Below are 19133 nucleotides of genomic sequence, written 5' to 3' on the forward strand. Positions count from 1 at the left end.
AATTAAATCCTGGGCAATATATCTCAGCCGAGCAGTGTTGCATGTAGCCACATGCAGCTAATGAGCCATCAAAGGCAATGCTTTAAATCCACATGCATACAGTATGCCGATCCTTTATTTTTGCTGTCATAATACAAATCACCAACCTTAACTCTAAGTCAAACACAGGTAAAGGGAAGAAGGAATAAAATAAAAAGGAAAAAAAAAAAAAAAGAGGGAGCAACTTTGTGGCTAATTGGAAAGAAGTTTGAAAAAACAATTGGGGTTTCTTTCAACACCATTAATCACCTCTGCTGGAACATCCTTCACAACCAAAGCTTTTCTTTTTCTTGTCGTTATTTTTCCTCTTTAACATGGTACAAAATGTACATGCTCTTTGTTGCTCTTGAAAGCTATTTCCCTCATGCTGTAGCGGAACGGCTCAGAGCATGGCCCATTACAGCTCCCTTTGGTCTTGGCTGCAGGTTTCTGCCTTCATCTGGTGCCCTGAACTCACCAGTAAGGATGTGGCCGCCTGGCGAGTTGCTTGGGGGAGAGGATGCTGCTTCTTTTCTGTCCAGCTCAGGGCTGAGACCTTGAGAATATGGTGCAATGAAATTTATAAGCCAGCACGGGAGGGTTCTCTGTTTACAGAGGAGAAACACGGGTTTTGCCAGCCTTCCCAACCTGCTTTCCCCCCCCAGCAAAACAAACATATGTGACAGCTTCGGATCCATGCGGGTTGCCTGCAGGCTGCTTAATGGCCAGTGCAAAATGAGTGGTGGCTGTTAGCCAGCTCCATAACAGCAAGCGTTCACCTTGCTAAAATCCTTGAAGGAGCTGGGAGGAGGAGGTTCTGCTGAGGGTCAGCCAGGGCTCCTGCAAACCTCAAGCATCTGCTCTGGGGAAAGCCACACCGGTGGCCTTGGCCACATTGATTTTCTCAGGGATTACAGGGAGAAAATTAAGGTTGTCCCCAGCCTCATTTCTTTTTTGTTGAGCAGTTTGCCAGCAAATTTTTAAAGGTGAGATGTTGCTGCACATAAGCATGCTGGTAGCCGTGAAGTGAGGGGCTTACACTGTTCGCTTTTGAACAGTTTGTGTTTTGGACTGCTTCATGGGGTAGATTTTTAATGACTTGCATCAGAAATCCTTTAATTGCATGATGATGACGAGCAGGAAAATAAGCAAGTGGAAGAAGTACCCGTTTGCATTAGGTGAGAGGTTCTTGCTCCTTGAAATGCCCAAGGTAGTGAAAAGCTGGGAGCAGGGTGAGGTTGTTGTAGCCTCTGTACGGGTGCAGCAGCATGGCACAGAGGGATTAAGCTGTCCAGAACTGGTGGGGGAATGCCCAGCCCAGCCTTACGCACAGAGGCGTGTCTGAACACTGTGCCTCTGTGTCCACATGCTGCTCCTGTGGAGCCACGTGTGTATGTACATCACGTACATGTGTGGAAATGTGCTTGTTCTCTGCAAACAAAGTGCAGCTGCACTATTCTCAGGTGGTGACTGAAGAAGCCAGAGCTGGATTTTGGAATTATGATAACTCTTTAAAACAGCAAATGATCTAGAAAGCAATAACGAAAAGCACTTTGGCGATTGCAAAGATCTGTACAAGTCCTTCAGCCTGCTGTGTTAAGCAGCGTATTCCCAAGTTTTTATCGTTTATCTTTGCAATGCAATTTTTGAGCAAAATAATGTTTGTGCATTCTTGTTTAAGTGTTATCATCAGTTCTTGCTTGCAGAGTGGTTAAGAGGTTATAACATTTACTGAGCTCTCAATTTTCTTTCTGTTTTTGATCCCCAGGCAAGATGACTCAGATTTTGTGAGATCTTTAACTTTCTAGCAAAAGAGATATAGAAAATAAATCAAGCTTTAATAATGTAATTAAAGTAACATTTTCTATTTTGAAGTGGTTTTGTTTATATGATTATACATGTTCATATAACATATACAATTCTTTTTTTTTTCCTGTGCTGGAAATTTTCTTCATAGTGTTTGTGTGTGGGAAACATCAATGGAGGCTGGTTATCTTTGTATTCAATATGCATTAATGGGATGAATAGAGGTATTTTCCCTGCACCATTACAAATATTTATAAACTACACATCGGTGCAATTTACTTTAAAATGTATTTTCTCTTGCAGGGGTTTCCTCTATTTGTCATGGTATTTATCCAACTGGGAAACACTGAAAAATGGGAATGTGTTAACACAACAAGCTAGAAGGATACAAATCATTCTTTCTTGCCACTCTGTGGGAATAATTAGAATATTTATAGATCTGGAAAGCTGTCAGGAGTCTTTAATATGGGAGAGCAAAACCACTCTCTTTGTGCTGATACCATTTCTTGTTTTGACCTGAACATCCATCAGGTAGGAGCTGTAGCGCCAAGGAGACTGAGTCAAATCAGATATCTATACTTAGGCTAAATTTGTTATTATTATTTTTTTTTCTATTAAAATTACAATAGAGCGGAGCAATGATGCAGTGTCCCACAAGAATAACATTGTTTAAAGCACATGTCAAAAAAATCACTTTAATATCACATCTTGGGGGACTGGGTTTCTTGCTTTTAGAAGCCGCTGTGCAGTTGCACGGGTCAAATGTGAGACCTGCTTGGCTGGCTTGTCTCATGCAGCTAGTGGTGTTCCCTGTGTGACATTTAGCAGCATTTTCCAGGCCTCCCCAGTGGTTGCTTTTTGCCAAACTGTTTTATGTGGAAGGTGGGTAGGATTTTATGAGAAGTGAAAGAGCACTGATAAGACAAAAGCTGAGGTTCCAGTGAGCCCCTCTCACTTATTGAAGCCAACTGATGCAGTGGGGAGAGGAGGAGGGTTAACACGATCTGGTGGGAAAGCAGAGAGCAGAGAAAGCACTTCAAAGAGGAGGCTGAGCAGGGGTCAGCAGCAGTGTCAGGTCCAAAGAGAAATGGAAAGGGGAAAACCTGAACTCCATGCGCCTCTCCTGACAAAGAGAGCAGTGTCAGGCACTAGAGGGAAGAGTGGAGGTCGGCTAAAATGGACACACAGGAGGGAAACAGAGGCTGGAAAAATCTGGGAAATGGGAATTCATCGTGACAGAAGAGAAGGCAGAGTATCTCATGAAAAATTAATCAAAGCTCTCCTGTTGTATTTTGGTTTTTGAGTTTGCAGGAACAAGGTAGGAGCAGAGCTCCAGAAAGGGAGTGGGAGTGTGCACATCTTGCAAGAAGAGATGCGAGGCTGGGATTTAGCATAGCTCATTCTTCAGACGACTCTTTCATGCAGAGGTCGTATTTGAACCTTTTGTTGTTGTTGGCTCTAGGACTGAGGACCTGATTCTGACTGGGGTGAAAGTTCCCTTTTCTGTCATTCAGTACCAACATAAAATAAAGCTGCCAGATAGATCCTTGATTCTTTATTCACGTACAGCCAAAGCAAATCAATAAAACATACTCAAAGACCCACTTGGGATTATAGATGCTATACAGCCTGCCAGAATATTAAGTGTTACCATAGTATTTTGTTTGAAGATGTTTGGGTGCGAAGCAACCGTGTCCTATGGCAGTAAATAGTCACGTAAGAGTTAGAAAGATAACTATTATAAAACGTCCCTAATAATATTGTCTTGTCTAAGGATGGAGACAAAGCAGTCACAAACTAAAAACATAGCGCAAGAAGGATGGATTGCAGTTGCTTCAGTGTGCATTAAATTCAGTTCATGGGGAAAATAAACAAACAGAAATGTTTCATGTATGACACAAGAAGATGACTGCTGTCTACTACACCCAGCTGTAGAAAGTAGGTTTTGGGGCTTCCTCCGCAGCCTGCTTTCAGCTTTATGGCAGGAATGGTAAGGAACACCTTCAGGAGAAGACTGATTAGTTGATACCAAAGCAGAGATACCATTCCTACTGACTTGTGCTGAAGCACTCACCCCTGCCTGGTTTGCTGTCAAGCTGCTTGGTAAGCTGCTGGTGAATTTGGATTTCTAATATCTGCTGGCTTGGAGCCTCCTGGCCATTCTGGCTCTGCAGGGTGAGCTTAGACATATCCTGGGCTGAGGGTACCCAGCTCCATGGCTTCCTCGAACAGCCACTAGCTTTCTGGCCCCCTCTGTGTCTGTGTTCACCTCTGGCCTGAGGCGAATACTTTTCCACCTGTTCATGGCAAATGCAATTGCAAAACGTCTGCTTGACGGGCTGTGTAGTGGAGAGTTTTGGAATTTAGTAGGTCAGTTTAGTGTGTCACAAGTGCCTCTTCTCATACTTCGGTATTATTTTTAATCAAACTGTTAAATAATAATGCTTTTAAAAAGAAACAAAAACCACTTCAGGAGAACATTGAGTCCTGAAGTACCCCAAACAATAACCCTGCTCCAAATTCCTGCTCTGTGTGTGGTGAGGAGACCAGGACAAGCATGGGACTTTCTATTATGAGACCTGAGCCACAGCCACGGGTGAGAAATGGAGCAAGAAGGGTGGAAGGGAGTCTGTAACAACACAGAGGCAAGGCTGCTCACTAAAGCCAGCCCTTTATATAATCTAGGATGTCAGCAACACTTCTGCTTGGGTTTATTTTAATGTCTTAGTGGTTACAGCTGATTGGCAAACACAGGGCTTGCATCCTGCCTTTAAGGGGCAGCCCATAGCAGGCAGTGGCACTACGACCTTCTCCACACCCTGCCAGCAGTGTGCCCCCACCCTGAGGGCTCGTGGCCGGCCCCGGCAGCCATCCACCCATGCCCTTTCACTCCTTGATTTCCCTGCTGAGCCTGGCGGAAAGACCTCCAATTACTTCCAATTGTGGTGACGGTTCTGCACGAGGAGCACTGCTGCGATGGGAAATGAGCGAGCCTGCTGCCTCGTTAGGGCACCAAGGTTCCTGGTGCTGGTGGTGGCTGCTCTGCCACATCTAACCTGCCTTGCTGCTGCTTTGTGATGCCCCCACGGGCACCTATGTGTTGCTCAATTCTCATATATACCTTCTGTCTGTAGAAGCAGTGTTTGATGCGGTTGGGTGGTCCAAGGACAGACCCAGTCCTTGGGCAAATCCAAACCAGGTGGGATTGTAAGCTCCAACGTGAATGTAGCATGGAGAGGAGATCCTGTTTTGCTTCATATTGTACTTGTGCAGAAGCCATGTGGGTGCTACAGTGTCTTATGTTGTTGTTTTGTGTTTTTTTGTTGTTGTTGTTGTTGTTGTTTTTTTTTTTTTTTTTTTTTTTTTTTTACTTGGAAGAAATTTGAAGATTGGTGAACTGGGGAGGCATGGATCATTACAAAAGTAAAAAAAAAATATACAGGGATGTGGAAAGCCGGGAAGTTGGACAGGGAGGATTAAATTATATTGCATGGAGGAGAGCCAGGATTATCTCCCATTCCTAGGTGAAGGAACTGCTCTCCAGTACCTGCAAACAACCATAACCAATATATGCAGTACCTGCAAACAACCATAACCAAAACACCACTGTATAGGTCACAGAGGAGCTGGAAGCAGGAGTCAGAAGTATCTAAACTGCTGCAACTTCAAACACCTCTCATTCTAGAAGGATTAACAAGTCCAACAAAGAACAGTACTCAAACAACGCTTCGTGCAGTGTATCTGCACAGTTGGGATTTCAGGGCTGCAGGATTATGTGCTACTTGCTGAAACTGGAAACCTCCGAAAGTCAATAGGATTTACGTGGCTGATTTCAGAAAGGACAGGATTTTGCCCTCCCTAAGAGCAGACTCTTCATGTCACAAACAGCTACACCCATGTTCTTGCAGGAGAACTTCTTACTCACATGTCTGTGCCAATTAAAATTGCAGAATGGGAAGGCAGTTTTGGGGCATCTCGTTAGATTTTCTGTGTCTCAGTGTGGAGAGGTTAATCCTCTTTCTGAAGGTTTTCAAGGAACTGTGTCCCTGCTTGGATCAGCTTCCTAAGATGTAGTCACAGTGGCATCTTAGAAGGAGCCTTCCCTATTCTTCTAAGGTGTTGGAGTGCACGAACATCTCTAACAGTGGTCTTATTTAAATCCCCTTGAGCTGACTGGTTTGCAATTCAAAAAGAGGCAGTAATAAAACATACCCCTGGAATGCAGTAGCTTTTGCCTCCCCCCTGCCAAAAAGCTCTCAATTTATTTTACACATTGCAGTTAATTAGATTTTATTTCAATTAAATAAAAAAAAAAAGTTGATGTGTTCATTTAAGCAAGATGTTCGTGTCACTCTTTTTCTACCCCCTTGTGCTGCATCCACCCATATTGTCCAGGAATAAACTTTCTGATGCACATTTGATTTGTGGTGGTGTTTGGCTGTTTTTTATGACCTTTCTTCCACTGCCCCCAGGCACCCAACTGCTGGAAGATCTGTGTGAAGTTCCGTCTGTTCCCATCTTCCTTCTGTCACTGCCTTCTGCTCCCACTTCTGTTTCTTCTTCCTTTGTAATGGCTGTTCAAGGAGGAGAGATGAACTGTTGGTTGGGACACACTGGACCCTTAGTCCAGATTTTTGCAGTTCATTTCCTAGATGTGCTCTGTACTGCTGAAAGAATGTTAACAATATTTATGTTATTGTGTATTACAATAGCAGCCAGAGGCCAAAAGCAAACACAAGGCCCTTTGTGTTTTCCATCGTGCAGGCAGAAGTGCAACCCCCAAAATGTCAAAACACACAAGACAGGCATTGAGTTAGGGAATGCCCAGTCACTAGGGGTTTCCCACTACTTATGCAGTCTTATTTTGGGACTGGGTTTCTCTCTAAAGAGCTGGAATAATAATTTCCTCTCCCAATGTTGTGTTTAAATCTGTCATGTGAAAAGTTCAACTATTTTAGTATTGAGCAATGATAAAGAACCTTTTATTTGTCTTTTCTATCCATTTCTCTCTGAGGCTGCGTGTTTCCTTTCCCTATGTTCACGTTTCTGTCATCCCTCCCTTTTTTTACACATAGGTTACAGCAGCCCCAATCCTTCCATTTTATACACACACACACAGGGATCACTTACATGTGTGGCAATTTCACTGAGTTCATTAAAGACTGTTTAAAATCTGCATGATGGCTCACATTTAGATAAACAGATGGGAAACTGGCTGAAATGCATTTCAAAGCATGGTCAGAAATTTGTGGCTTACCTTCCTATTTTATTCAGAGGAATCAACCTTGGAGCAGTGTGTTCTCATTTGGAAAGGTTTTTCCCTTTACAGTGATCTGGACTGTGGGACACTTTTTCTGAGCATGGGTTAATGCAGCACAGGACCCGGGCAGCCTGAAGCTGGCAGAGTTCACTGAATGATGGTTTGGACTTGTGAGTTTCATCTCTACCAAGAGACGCTATATGTTCAGCGAAATTTCATGTGAGTGCTTCATATTGCAGAGCCTCAGTTCACAGGTGCAGAGCACAAGAGATGGTAACTTGAGGGTAGACTTTTGTCATTGTTGAGAGACTTTCCTTAGCAGGCTGAGACAGGAGATGAGTTATAGAAATTAAAGGACAGGTTCGATTGGGTTCAGTCAACCTCTACTGCACACTCTGCGTCTTCAGCTGTCAAGAAAACAGGAAGCTGAGTATGTTCCCATCCTGAGGAACTGAGTTATAACATGAAAAACCACTGTTCTTACACACATTTCACCATTCTTATAGTAATAACATTGTGCGATCACTTTTAAGGTCTTTACGTCTTAAAGCTGGGCTGACATGGTTATAATGAAATAGTTGCGGTGACCAAAAACTTTATAGTTCAGTCAGAAATTTGCAGAATTGTTGTCAGCTTAGCAAAGACTGATAAAGCATAAAAGGTAACACAACTTCCATTCCTGAAGATACCAGCTTTGAGCTAAAATAAAATAAAGTCTTAGGACTGAAGTATGTAAGTAGTTTGTCCGATTTTATATATTGAAATTTATCTATTGAATGCTATGCTATAGAAACATCAGTGAATGACATCCTTAAGAATGTCTTCTGATCTTTGGTTACTGGGGCAAGGAAACGGAACAGAAGAAACCTCTTTCCCATGTTCTTTGCCACTAGCTGTGAAGCATCAGGACTGCAGGTACTGCAGTTTTTTCATGTATCAGGAGAAGAGTCCTGTGGAAGGGGGACTTTTTTGCCTTAAGAGACAGGCAAAGCCTACAAGTAGTGAATATTGGACCTGTGTCTTTCTGGTCCAAACCAGCAGTGACCAGGAACAGTCAAAGTGTTCCTGATTCCAAGCACAGACTCCTTCATGTCTCGGCTGGTGAATGTGAGCCATAACCCGTGATTTCACCTGTAAAACAGCTCAGCTGAAGAGCAGATTCTTGGCTCAGTTTTCTCTTGGCCTACAGGGTACAGTTCACTTGAGGTAAAGAACATCAGCCATCTTTCACTGCCAGAGAAACACTGCTCCTGGGAAAATAGGATACACCTGGTTACCAGAAGAGCTTTGATGGATCTTTTCCATCACTTAGAGACTACATGAAGAGCCACAGTTTCCAAATCTAGAACAGAAAGTGCATGGAAAACATTTGAAAAAGGCTACCTGGCAGTTAATGCTGAAAAACATTATTTTAAAGCCCTTATAAGGGCTCCAATTTTGCATTAGTTACAGATGTCGTGAGGACAAAGTTAAATGGCAACAGCCTTTTAGAATAATACAGTAAAGCCTTAGATAAGTACTATTACAATTAGATGGATTTTGTCTTTGTGTCAGTCTTGCATAAACCAGAAATTCAACATTTAAATTAGATGCAATAAACCCATTAAAAGAAAAGAAGAAAGAAAACCAGCATTTACAGCAGACCCAACCAAAGCAATTAAATGTCTATGTTGTCAGAGACATTTCAATCAAATTTTTATAATTTTGTGTTGCGTGCTCCTTTTCCATGCTTTGAGCAATTTTTTGTTAACTTTCAAACATCTCAATTTTACTATGAGAACCAACATCATGCAGACACTGTACACCCAAGGAACTTTGTTGCAAGGGCAGACATCTCTTGCAAAAGCAGTTCCTTGCTCTCTGACTGAATCTAATCACAAGTGTTTTCAGGGATCAAGTTCAGCCTGTTGTATGCACATCCTTTACTCATGTTAATGACAACTGACCAAGAATGTTTAAGAGTGCAATTGGTCCTAATAAGTTAGACAATATGCTGTTTATATACAATATTAATGTATAGGAAAACTTTTCTCTCTCTTCATTATTGTTGCTAAAACTTTTTTGGACAGGATCATTGACAAGAGGATATATGTCACATAACTAAGACGTACTCTTGTATCCAAAATTCATGGTGAGCTCCAAATTGTAGATGTACTTCACTGTGAGTAGAGTTGCAGCATACATGTATGCCCCATGTTAAGCAAGTAAGTTACTTTGCACAAAGGATTTAGAAATTAAACTTCTCAAAGTCTTTCTGAGCTTATAAAACCCTTTTGCCTCTGGCAGACACAAGGATACATAATGTACTTTTGGTTATCTTGCAAGTTGTAACAATATTTAATTTTTGTTAGGGTTTTGTAGAAAAATATTATATTGGTGCCTGACAGTTGGTGTGGGAATACTTATACCTTATATAGTAACATTTCAAAAAATGGCATTTATAGGAGGTCATGAAAATAACGTCCTACCACGTTGTTCCACGGCTGCTGTTCCATTTCAGGTTGGACATAGGAAGAACATAGAGCTATGGTTACTTAACGGTACGGGAAGAGCACCATCCTCTTTCACCTTTTGCTGCATTGTTAATGGTAAAGTATGAATCACAGTTATCGCTTGGTACGTTTTTGTCGTGATGCATGGTGATTCGGATGTGCGTATCTGTAATTAATAGGAGGGAGTTGCATGGCTAATTCCCTGTGCAGTGCTGACATCCTGTCTGCAGCTTTGTCCCTGATCTTTTAGTTACGTGTCTTAAACAGCCGGTTATTGCATTACATCCTTGTATTATATAAATAAAGCCTTGACCTTTGTCCTTTATAATATTGGTTCAGGGCAGATTTAATGCAACTTGAAAAAGAAGCCTGAGTGGTAAAACCATTTGAATCTCTCACACACCTTGAACATTGATGGGACCACTTCTTCTCTAGAGAAAGCCCTGTGCTGAGGAATTGCCTTCTATCTTTTTGTCATTGATAAAGGAGTGTGTGTTATTTCAGATTGAAACTATGTAGGAAGCCCTTCCTAGGCAGGGAGTATACCTACTCCCTTGCATTGCAAGGCATCATGGATCTACAGAAATCATTAGCACTGCAGTATTTTGTTTATTATTTCATCAAACTCTTCTGAAACAATAACCCTTGTCAGGAAACTTCCTTCCCCTGCTGCAGGCAAAACTCCAACAGGCTTTTAATTTTTATTTTTCCTCATTACCATATACTATAGTTTAGCTGGGACTCATGCCTATGAATCCTCCCTGTTTAAACTAGTCTGGCCCTGGAAATATTGCAGTACTTAAAGACAAGGGCATATTGGTGTGAGAAGCTCAGGTCTTCTCCAGGATGAGTCCGACCTTTCCTCTGCCACTATCCTTGTGCTTGTGGGGTTTGTTTGTTTGTTTGTTTGTTTGTTTTCCCAGTGTATACGTGCATAAGAAATGCAGGTAAGCAGGGTGCTTAGCCTGTGAGCATCTAAATCATGTTACCTCTGAGCTTCACTTTCTCACTGACAGCAAATGGGGATAAATGTACTTAATTATCTTCTGTGGATATTGTGGGATAAATTCATTAAAGATTTGGAGTGTTAGGGCTAGATATAATCTGGCCTTTATTAAAATTGCTATGATTGTAATGCTGTTAGTACCCCTGCGCAAATCCCAGCAAAAGTAATTTTTTATAATGATGGAGATACAGATCCTCTAATTATCCAGGACAACTCAAATTAGCACCACAAATAACTGCTAAAAGTTGAGACTGCATGATGTGAAAGATAATTGATTTTGAATATGTCAGGGCACAACTGCTGTTAAGTGATGTACAATGTTATTTTCTCATGTTGGATATTTAATCACACTTTGAAGATACAGAGATGTGATTTATACCATTGTTAGAGACTTCAGGGGGCAGAAGCCTTGGCGAAATAAGGAGAGGAAAACTCACAGCTTGCTTGAATTTTTTGCCCATTGTCACTCATATCTCATCTTGTTTAATTGACAGTCAATTTATATCAATTTTATATTGTTTTCAGATTTTAAACTGGGTGCAGTTACCAAGTCAGAATGAGGAAGTGTTCTTTTAAGTGTTCATTTTGGATTCGTTGCATTAATAGAAAAGAGGTATTCCTAGAGAACCTTCACAGGTTTCTATTGGGGGAATTAAAATAAACCTTGATAACTGAGAAGTTGACTTACTCCCTTCAGATATATTTTTTTAATTTCCCATTAGTTTTGGTATAATTATCTGCAAGCAGTGATTGCATGAAGCTGCCTGGATTCCATGTAAGTGATATGTCTTTGGCATACTGCACTTTTTGTAAAGCGTTTAAAGCAAGGCATTCATCTGTGCTTTGCAGAAGGATACAGAGAGCTTTTGTACCTCAGTTGCATCAAATTGAATATTTCTTTAATCACCCAGGAGAAGAATGCACTTGATTGCATCCTGCAAGCTCTGCCATTATTGTTCCTGGGTGGATCCGGTGGGTGACCTGACTCCGTACCTGTGCTCCTGCAGCTGCCCTGGCCCCTCTTGAGCCCACCAGCTCTTCCCCCTTGGGCCAGACCTATTCCACCAGGGCCATAATTGTGCCATAGTCCATAGAAAAGAATGTGAGGGTATGGCAATTAATAATGAAGCTGGCAACCCACTGTGAGGAGATCTATTTTCACAGGAAAATCTTCTCCAAAAGAGTAATGAAGCCTTGCTTCATTTGACTTCTTATCAGGCAGTTGTACAGAAGGTCATATGTAGGTAGGGATATTTTTCCTGAGTGTACTTTCCCCATTTTCTTTTCTTTTACATAGTAACTACTCACTATTTAAGTAACAAACTGTCAAAAAATTAACACCCAGTGCACAAGTTAAATGTTTTTTTTCTAATAAGATGGTGCTAACAAGACAATAATTCGTGCTTGAGAAGTTATTAATCCTCCAGAGGAGAAGAGAGAAGCTGATGAAATCTTGGGTCTGTTTTTTCACATAGCTGCATGGTGATGTATTTAATTTTGAAGAATACTAAATAAATCTGAACCTTGCCCTCCCCTTTTTTATTTACAGAAAAATAGTAAGTGCAAGGTCATAGCTAACAAAGTAGATTGCACTGTCATCAGTTTAGACATTTTTCTGAGAAATATTATGAAAAATATTTATGGGGAAAAATGGATTTCTCTTTTTCAGTATGCTCAGTTTCCACTTGTAAGCTTAAAGTGTAAAGTAGTCACTTAAATTAATCTAGGCTCGTTCTTCAGCCATAAGCACTGGAAAGGAGTCTTACTCTACTGGTGTTTTAAGTTGGCATAGTCACAGCTGAGCACCAGAAGGCAAAGATAAGAGGACTTGTGATCCTTGCCCTCAGATTACAAGTGAATTACAGATGAAAAATGTAGCTATTTCAGTAGAAGACCCATTCTGAAGCTGTTTTCTGGCAGTGGATAAACAGGAGTTGAACTGGCGCTGCTGTCTGCCCTCCAGAGCCCAAGTGATGGTTCTTTTGGGGCATGGTGCTTAGCATGGACAGGACAAACCTCTGCAGCAAGTGGAGGAGGCGATGCTGAAAGGCAGGAGCAAGAAATGCTTGTCTTGTGTTTGGTCCAGCTGTTGGAAAGCAGTGTGTGACATCCTGAAGTGACCAGATGAATACATCTGAACCCTACTGAGCTGTGCAAGCATGTGGGGGCAGAGTTTTGCCCATTGCTTTTTTCACTGAACCTGTGTCAGCAAAACCTCTAAATGTATGTCCACATGAGCAGGTGCAAACATTTGCTTTATCATCTCCATCTGGATGAGCGGCAGTCTAGGCTGGGAGCTCTGCAGCCGTGCTTTATACGCTGATGCAGCTTAACTCAGACTCAGTGACACACACACACACACACACACAAAAGGCATTTCCCAGCTGCAAGAGGCTCACATCTGGTGGGACCCAACCAGGGCCGAGCGAGCACACGACTGCCTGTGCCCATATGTGTAGACATATCAGATGTAAACATGCATCCAGTTAATTTTCACACATTTGTTATAGCTTCCCCTGCCTCCACTGAGGCCTCCCACAGCCGCCCTCCTTCTTGATCTTGCTGGGAACGTCTGGATTTATGGCAGCGTGGACTGTTCCCTGCCAGAAGTGGGGCAGTAGCTTCTCTGCATTGAGAAGCATCAAGCAGAGGCAAGCCAGGCTGGGAGGAGACGCAGGCTGATCACCCCATGTCACCCTCTTAATTTATCAGCCACTGCCATGGAGAACAAGACTGATGGAAAGGGAAGGCTCTTTCAAGGAAACATGCAGGAGGCTGTAAAATGTCTTTTAAATGGGGAGGAGGGGCCTCCTTGTACATCAGCACTTTCCTGCTCATATTTTAGCAAGAGACTTCCACAAAGTGTCCCCCTGGCATGGCTTTCTAGATGAGCACATCCCTAAACAGAGCAGCAGAAACGGGAAGTGATTTGTCTCCCAGGTTTGGTGCTTGTTCTTTTGACCAGAACCAAGGAAGAGGGAAATATCAACAACTTCTCATACATGTGCTAAGTGCTCGTGTTGTGATTTGTTCATATTGTCTTTCCTGTGAATATTTGGGCCAGTTTATTGTGGCAGCACAGTGTGACAATAACCTCTCTCTGCTCACACAGCATGCTGGTGGTCAAACTCCAGCAAAGGAGAGCAAAATGAGGAGAAGCAGGCTTGCTCTCATGGCATTTTTAAGTCCTGCCGAGATTTCAGGTGCCCAGGGCGGTGCCGAATGGGACTGGGCTCTCCTTCCTGTGCGCGGGCGGATGAGGACAATGGCTACAACCTGGCCCATGAATCGCAGCCTGGGCTCGCCCTGCAATCAGCCGTGCTGCTCACAGGAAACGAGCCACCTGCCCTGCTTCCTCTCATTTAACTGGTTTATTTTTAAGTGGAAAAGGCTGTGAGTTTTGTTCCTTTTTCTCAGGGACTTCACGTCCCTGAAGGCTGTTGCAGAACAGTACAGGCAGCCTCTGGAGCCTGCCTGTGGGAACCATGTGCTGGTATCTTCATGCAGCAGCACAGAACTAAAACCAGGGCTGCAAGGTGTTCATGGGCCAAAATACTGGGCGGTGTGGCAGAAACTCCTGATGTTATCTGAGCCTCATTCTGCCACGTTCCCAAGGAGAGCAGTGGAAAATGTAACTGAACAAAAAGGCAGGTCCTGGCTCACTGCTGCATCTCTTGTTGTTGTTTGTGTGGTCCTGGTGAGCAGCGAGGCTCTCTGGCAGTATGACTGCCACCAGTTTGACCTGGACTTTTGCTGACATCTACAGTGATATCCACTGTAAGACTCACTCACTGTCCAGACAGTACCATCCTGCTTTCCTGGATGTTTCCTTTACAAATCAGTTCTGTAAAACATCAAGGTGGCCTAATTATTTTCTATGTTTTGAAGAAAAGTGTTGTGCTCTTCCATTCAGCCTCTGCAATGTCTCCAGGCTGTACCACGTTGCTCCTTGTGAAGACAGCTGGCCTAGCTCCAGCTGGGTGCTGTGGGTCCAGGTACGGTGCTGTGCCCAGGCGAGGTGTTCCTGTGAGGTAACGCTGTTTCTGTGACCAGATTGAGTTTGTCTGTGTGGCACAGCATTGCAGTGTGTAGATGTGCTAGTTTCTTTGTGTATCTGGCTTGGGGATCTCCAGCACAGCTCTGTGTTACACGGTGTAAGCATGCCTGTATTTGCAAGACTCAAGAAGTAATTAATGACTAAGTAGAAAACCAAGGAATGCGTGTACAGATCCTTTCTTAAGGCAATTCAAGGCCCATCCATGTTGACAAACCACTCCTTTTATTCTCCTCTTTATCTATACTAATTCCCTCTAGTACCAATTAATCCATATCTTTCAACTTGCTCACCCATCCTTATTTTATTTTATTTTTTTTTCTCTCTCTCTACCATGTTAGAATTGTTTCTGGATGCGGTTCTTTATCTTTCACTGAATTTCTGCCAACCCAATGGTTCTCTTACAAAGAGGAATGTCAAGTGTTTGAGAACAAGTAGCTTTAGTCAAAGGAAGATTCAAAAGTAGCAGACTGCCACATGTATCAGAACAAAACCTGTCGTAACGGTATTAGGGTGAACTTTAGCCATAGTTCTAAGTAAAGAATTTATTTTTTAGACCTCTATCTGCAGGGGAAGGGGAGGGAAAGGGGACTGTCCCAGAGCCATATTTCCCATTGGGTTCTGCTGGAAAAGGCACACACCATTTCATTTTATCTCTGCAAAGCTGTGTGCATGGGTAATTGAAGAGCAGGGTCTTACCTGCCTGCCCTTTGTCTTTGCATGGTTATTTCTGCAAAGCAAGGCTCTGCAGATGCAGAAAGCAGACTGGACTGAATTTAAAATTGCCAGCCTTATCACTTCTGTGATATTTCCTCCAGATTTACCACGCTTCTGTGACTAAAATCTTAGTGTTTTTTAGTGGTGGTGTGTTTTTGTATATATTTCTCTTTTTGTTTTTGTTTGCCTACAATTCCTTTCATAAGGTCTGCAGTTTTAACCTATGAACAAGCTAGAAGTCTGCACAGTGCCACACAAATTCAATAGTACTTATTCTGGACTCCTGATCTTTCCTCTCTGTCTCTTCACCCTATTTTTAAATATCCTCACAAATCCTTACTTCAACACATCCTCAGTCTCGGTTCAGGAAGTAACTGATATTAATATAAACCATGTAAACAAGGCATCATTGCACAAGGCCAACATACAACACTATTCACCGATATTTCTAGCTAGGACAGTGTCATTCTCCTGTTTTGAATACCTGCTTTTTTGGACTGTAACCTTTCTTTCTTTCTCTCTTTTTCAGTGTTTGTCTCTCCCCTATTGACAAATGCTGAGTTTTATTTTGAGTCTTACAAAACATGAACCAGCCTGGCTTTTCTCATTAACTTCCCTATTATCATAAGCACTGCCACCCGCAACATCAATCATGTTAGCAGCATGGTGCTGGAAACCGCGTTTATTAGCCAGCCCATATTCCCTCCTAGAGCTAGAAGGCAGAATGGAAAAATATTGCAAGGTCATGCTTTCAGGATAGGTATTTTCTCCTTGACTATTTTTAAAGGGTGTAACAAAAACTACAAAATAGTAAAAAGCATATATCATAAGTGAAACTCTCAAGAAGCTGAAATCCAGAAAAGACTGAACCCTGACTACTTTTGCACTGGGAAATCAAGGAGTCATGCAACTGTGCAGGACTGGGACCTTTTTTATTTCATAGGTAAGAATAGCTGGAGTTAAATCAAAAGGAGAGTCTTTTATCCAAAGTCACGTCATTACCCTACTGCTGGTTTTCAAGGAAAAAAAAATACAATGCATTGCAGTAATGGTAACCAGAAAAATACCTTGAAGTTTTAAAACAGGATGCGTAGCTCATAGTGCTTAATGAGTGATGAATGACACAAACTGCACTGAAAAAAATTGTATAAACACATTATTTGAGCTAGCACAGCAAAACATTTTAGATATAAATTAAGAAAAACTGCAGTTTTGTGGTCCTTGGCAGTTATTTACAAGCCTCTTGAAATATTTCCTTATCTGCCTTTCTCATAAGAAATTAGGCAATTACAATAAATAAGTCTGAAACTGGAGAACATCAAGCAGTGAATCATTATGGCATCATTACACGTGAAGCAGTAATGAGGAGAAGGCCAAAAGTAAATGCAAAGGTTTTTTAGCTTCAGGAAATCTATTTTAAATAAAATTGAAATAGATGCCTAAAATAATTTTAATGTAATCCTTTAGAAAAAGCAGTTACACAATGGTAATTATGAAGAGGTATTTGCAGCCAGAAATTGAACTTCATCCTATTCAGGATATTTCTAAACAGGAAAGAAACAATTACCATGTCATTGAACTAATCACAAAACTTTGGATAGAGGAATTGTACATTACAAAAAATAAAAAAATGTAGTCTGGAAGTGCACTGAATGAAGTTCTGGAAGATGAAGGAAAATGAAATTTTTCATTCTGATATGCTTTGGTAACATTGATATATATGCATTCTTTGTTAATTTTGACTGTCGTGGCATAGTTTGTGCATGCTCAATGTTATGTATATAAAATATAGCTTGAAAATATGATACTGTGTAATGACTATATTGCAAGAAAAGATTTTGAGACCAGCCCAGATAGGTTTTTGGTCTGTTTTGGTTTTTGTTTTGGTAAGATTGTTAGTAGGGTGTTGGTTTTTTGTTTGTTTGTTTGTTTTTTGAGTTCTAGTATTGATTTGATTTTTTTTTTTCCTTTCCTTCTGAATCAGCACAAGAGTACATCTAAAGATGCTTGATGTTATTTTTCAGGGTAAAAATTCAAGCTTTGTGTTTAAAAAGAAAAAAAAAAAAAAAAAGAAAAGGAAGAAAAAAGAATAAAAAGCACGATATTCCTTACAAATCCCATCACATTCAAATTTTTTCAGCTCCCTGAACATCAAAGGGAATGATCAGCAAGTCTCAGGTTTGTCCTGATTTGATGATTTTAAAGTAACATTTTTTTTGACATTGCCAATACGAACTTGGTAAGGTCTGCAGAGCACAGTTCCAGAGGTATAGACATCCAGCAGACGCAGATAAAATGAGCCACTGGTGCTCATAAAAGGAGTTGTTGATCTCCTATTCTGCTTGTTCTCTGTAGATGAAATCAAGAAACTGATGCCCACGCTTGCCAAAAACTGCAATCTGATCACAACAGGCAGGACTGATGTCTTTGATTGCTGAGCACTCCACACAGTCCTCTGCTCTGGCTGCACTGTGATTAATCACAGCAATGGGCCATCATACCTGGGAAAATTTTCTGTCATTTAAAAATAATAATAACGAAAAAATCCATTCCGCTTTTCAGATCAAGGGTTTTTTCTTTTTAATAAATTGTGTCAAACTAGGGCAAATTGTATGGAAAAGACTATTTGAACTGCCTCATGTTTGCTCAAAGCTAGTGACTGTTTTAAGGATACTTCTTAATCATGTGCTTAGTATTTGTAAGCTATAAGAATATACTTAGCTCTGAGCACATATCTGAGTACCAACCTGAAGAATGAGAGTTGTGAACCTGGTATCTTTTCCAGACCTTAAATGTGCTGTAATGCAATGGATGGCTAAACTTTCAGTTCTGCAGAGGACAAGAATACTCCAAGGCAGACATAATTCAAGAGAGGCGATTGTTGATATGGGTAATGACAGGGATGAGAACTCAAAATTTGGGTTAAAATGGGGTCTACATGAAATGGAGCCGGAAAATGTGTAGGAGATGATAGCGTCTGGAAAGGGGAAACATCGTGCCACTGCTCATGAAAGGACAAGCTGTAGCAAATTGAGTCATTATGAAGAGGTGAACCTTGATGTTGGCCTGAAAGAAATTATAGTCCATTTCAGAGTATTTGGCTTGGGTTCAGAGCAAAATATATAACTTCTAATAAGGATGTGAACATTTTAACAGTAGTGTCTGAAGTACCTTTTGTATAGACTCCAACCACTCACTAAACTACTGAGGAAACCTCTCATCACCCTGTTGAGAGGTGAAGGCAATAGATGTTGAGTAAGAGGACTAGTAGCTCTAGTAGCTCGTTTTCTTCTTTAGAAGTACGACCTGTGAGAGGAGTGGTAGGTGCCTCCTTTGTTGCTTTGTTGCCTATATTTTGATCCTTTTGTTTCTATCAGTACTTTGGCTTCACAATTGCTCAGAAGGGGTGAGGCTGTGACTCTGAACGGATGGTACTAACTTGCAGCGCGTTTCTAAGGGCCCTAGAGACATTGAAGATCCAAGGTGCTGCCTAAACTTGTAGCAGTGCTTGCAGTCTGAGTAAATAAAACAGGAACAGAAAAGTTCAGTGACATGCAATGACCCCATGAGAGGAAGCAGCAGCTTGGAGTCAGCGCAGCTGCTCTGACTTGTAGTCCATCGCCTTTTCCACTGGACATTGCATACGGGTATTTTGGAATGTGCAAAAAATCTTGAAGGATATACACCAAATGAGAAGCTTATCACAGTTATCCCTACAAAGTCTTGCACCAGAAGGAACTGAAAAACAGACATCAAATTATAGACCCATAGCTGTATCCT

General features: G+C 41.5%; 2 long non-coding RNA genes across 13 annotated transcripts in view; one reads left to right on the forward strand and one right to left on the reverse strand.

The window, feature by feature from the left end:
* The window catches only part of LOC309881812, a 79488-nt gene that overhangs the window by 22246 nt on the left and 38109 nt on the right, over positions 1-19133 (forward strand). The window contains exon 3 of one of the 12 annotated variants that reach the window (XR_014318182.1): positions 9585-9672. The exons of the other annotated variants lie outside the window; for them this stretch is intronic. This is a non-coding gene — a long non-coding RNA (uncharacterized lncRNA). The remainder of the gene's footprint in view (positions 1-9584; positions 9673-19133) is intronic. 12 annotated transcript variants of the gene reach the window in all.
* Positions 5988-9658, reverse strand: LOC309881814. The gene is made up of 3 exons (XR_014318195.1): positions 9553-9658; positions 7082-7491; positions 5988-6491 (listed from the first exon to the last, which is right to left on the reverse strand). It is a non-coding gene; the product is annotated as an uncharacterized lncRNA (long non-coding RNA).

This window comes from Aythya marila (assembly GCF_965140915.1).
Source record: "Aythya marila genome assembly, chromosome: 10".
Taxonomy (NCBI): domain Eukaryota; kingdom Metazoa; phylum Chordata; class Aves; order Anseriformes; family Anatidae; genus Aythya; species Aythya marila.